Below are 4005 nucleotides of genomic sequence, written 5' to 3' on the forward strand. Positions count from 1 at the left end.
TTTTTAATTCGTTCGATAATAATTTGTTGCTTTCCACCAAAAGATATGTGGTCTCTAGTGGCCCGAAGGTTGTTGATGGGTTTCGTACCAATGTTGAGATGGTTAACCGAGAACAGCCTAATGTAACAGTGTATGATAATCATCTCGACGAGGCAAGTGTTGGGTTGAAAAGAACCTCGATAGTAGCTGGTAAGCGACCTGTTTTGACAGGTGATTTGCAACGGGCCTCTTCTTCGTCGGGCTTGATTTTCGGGTCAATGGGTGAGGTATTTCTGAATGGGAATGAGTCGATTTCCCATGGTCCAACAAAGGTTTCATCTAGTGGTGGAGCGGTTAGATTTGACGATATTAAGAAGAAAATGGATAATAGAGCTTGTGTCGTTGAGGTGATTGTTCCCGAGTCTGCACAAAAGAGTGCTCCTGAATCTGCACAAATGGTTTATGATTCTGAGTATGGGTTAGGGGTCGCCCCTCACAAATGGTTAATAAACTTGATGACAACATGCTTCCGAAAGTTGCCGATAGTTTAACTCATATGGGTAACTCTTCACAGATGGTTAATGATAGTACTCTAAATGAACATATATTTAGTATCAATATCCTTCCAATATGTAAAGCTTTTAGTTGCAATTGTTCTATTTTTATGTAATAATCGTTTAAATAAATAAGTGCGAAGACAAAAGAAGAAAACGAAGATTTGAAGACGCAAACGTCCAAAAAGCTCAAACGTACAAGTTAAACTCCAAGTGGTTCAATTTATTGATGATTATCGTCTAAATATTGATAAGAGTACAAGTCGCGGAACGTAAAGTACAAGATATTAAATCATACGAAAAGGCGTTCGAAAATCCGGAACCTAGACATGTACCAACTATCAACGTACGACTCAACGGGCCTAAAATTACGAGTTAACAATGCACAAGAATATAATATAATATATAATTAATTATATATATTATATATTATAATATATATATTATATATTATATTATACAAAGCCGCCCACATTTTGGAACCATTTGATGAGCTGGAATCCAACATCTCGCGATCGCGGAGCTCCTAGGCCTTATTCCATCGCGATCGCGGAGCCCACTATTTCAAAATCTGCCTATAAAAAGCCACGAGTTTAGCCGATGAAAACACACCTTTTTCTATCTTTCTTTCTCAGTTTATATTTATATATTATAATTTTAATTTTAATTTAAGTTAATAATAATAAGGTTATTGTAAGAATATTTTACGGGTTTTAAGTCGGAACTCTATCCGTGTAACGCTACGCGATAAATAATCACTGTAAGTTATGTTCAACCTTTTTAAATTAATGTCTTGTAACTAAGTTATTATTATGCTTATTTAAGCCGAAGTAATCGTGATGCTAGACTAAATATTAAAGACGGGGTTATTGGATTCTGTACCATAATTAGGGTTTGGACAAAAGACCGATATTTGTGATCATTGGACTATTGAATATTAATAGGTGGGGGTATTGTCTAATTGAATGACAACTCATTGGAACCTGTCGAACCTATCTTCAAATTAGTTAATCTAATAATTATTAAATTGATTACGAATGTCCCATTTAGTGACGTTTATACGACATCGTTTACAATCATTTAATTAATCAATTGGATTGGGTAAATGATTATTCATTATGGCCAAGTGAATAAATTAATGTATAATGGACTAATTAAAACAGGGGTGGATTACATACAAGGATAATTGGTGTAATTGTTAACAAAGTATTAAAACCTTGAATTACACGCAGTCGATAACCTGGTGTAATTATTAACAAAGTATTAAAACCTTGTGACAGTTCGAATCCCTAATTAGTTGGAATATTTGACTTTGGGAATAAGGTTAATTTGACGAGCATTTTATATTTATGATCGATGGACTATTATGGGCAAAATCCAGATAGGTATCAAATAAGCCAGGACAAAGGACAATTAACCCAGAATAATGAATTAGAATCAAAACATCAAACATCATGATTACGGAAGTTTAAATAAGCATAATTCTTTTATGGAATTTCTCATCGTACTTTTAATTATTGTCATTTAATTTATTGCAATTTTATTTTACGCATTTTAATTATCGTCATTTATCTTTACACTTAAAAATATAAAATCGACAAACCGGTCATTAAACGGTAAAACCCCCCTTTTATAATAATATTACTACTTATAATTATATATATTATATAAATATAGTTGTATAAAAATATAGTACGTAATCACTAGCTCCCTGTGGAACGAACCGAACTTACTAAAAACTATACTACTCTACGATTAGGTACACTGCCTATAGTGTTGTAGCAAGGTTTAGGTATATTCCATCCGTAAATTAATAAAACTTATATCGTATTTCGTCATATTTCGTATTAAAAATAATACTATTTCGTATACACCGCTGCAAACATCAAGTTTTAGACTTTTAAGTTTCGACGCTTTACTTTCTTATTAATATTTTTCAACTTTTTGTTTTTCGACCTCTTATTTTTCAACGCGCTTTTTCTTTTTCATTTCTACGCTCTATAGTTTTTAGGACATAGATTTTTTATCTTCTTTAAATTTCAACGAAAAATTATTGTAAGCGATTAATTTAATAGACACCAATTTTCTGGTTCGTAGTAATAGTTGGATTTTTTAGTGGCGAGTTGTGGGCTTCCGATTTAAAGGGTCCTGGCTACCTGCTGCATCTATTGGCTATTCGAAACGTGGGCAAAATCAGAAAGTCTATTAATTTGATAACTTATATAATTTTTATATTTATAACTAATAGAATATTCAGTGAATGAACAGAGCAAAACGTTCACCACCTTTAATACGTTCACCACCTGTAACTCGATCAAGACATCTAGCCAATATTATCGCCGTTGATTTTTCTTTAGAATCATCATCTAGTCGAACAAGTACTCCAATTCAAATTTCCGATAATCCATCTTTTGAACCCGACTTCACAATTGAGAACCCGGAGGATATTCAAGGACAATTCCAAGATCATGAACCACTAATCATTCCTCCTGAACCACAAACCGTTAAATTGAAATCCTCTAGTGATTCGTATTCAACAAATTCAATTATGGAAGTAACGGAACCTCAAAGTATGGAAGAACGAATGAGAGCCACATGCACGGGCCAAGGTCACGCCATTATTCAGCCAGATGTTAATGCGCCAGATTTTGAAATCAAAGGACAAATCCTACACATGGTCACCAATCAGTGCCAATTTAGTGGTACAACAAAAGAAGATCCAAACGAACATCTTCGAACTTTTAATAGGATTTGTAATCTATTCAAAATCAGAGAAGTTGAGGATGAACAGATCTGTCTCATATTGTTTCCCTGGACTTTAAAGGGAGAAGCCAAAGATTGGTTAGAATCGTTACCTGAAAGAGCGATTGACACATGGGATGTTTTAGTTGAGAAATTTCTTAAAAGATTCTTTCGGGCATCTAAAGCCGTGAGAATTCAAGGAGAAATTGTTACGTTCGCGCAAAAGTCAAATGAAACATTATATGAGGCGTGGACAAGATTCGGAAAGTTGTTGAGAGGATGTCCTCAGCACGGTTTAGACACTTATCAAATAGTACAAATATTCTACCAAGGTGTCAACATTACCACACGAAAAGACATCGACACAGCAGCTGCTGTGTGACGACCCAGAAATTTCCGACCAAATTTAAACTTAACCTTTATATGTTTCCGACACGATAAGCAGAATTTGTAATGTTAAATCTCAAAAAGTTTGGAACTACATTCATGTAATCAATTACCCTTTGACCGTGTCGACGATTCACGAACAATTATGAGTATATAGATATGTATATATAATATTTAATATTAACTGAAAACATTAACAAAGTATTAGATATATGACACTTTACATGAACATATTTGTTTCGATATATTTATCGACAGAATTAAGAGATAATATCAAATGATTGAATTATCAGATACATTATGATATGATTACGGGCCTATGTTATGAGGTCCACTGTGATTT

Source organism: Rutidosis leptorrhynchoides, chromosome 2 (genome assembly GCF_046630445.1).
Source record: "Rutidosis leptorrhynchoides isolate AG116_Rl617_1_P2 chromosome 2, CSIRO_AGI_Rlap_v1, whole genome shotgun sequence".
In the NCBI taxonomy this organism is placed as follows: domain Eukaryota; kingdom Viridiplantae; phylum Streptophyta; class Magnoliopsida; order Asterales; family Asteraceae; genus Rutidosis; species Rutidosis leptorrhynchoides.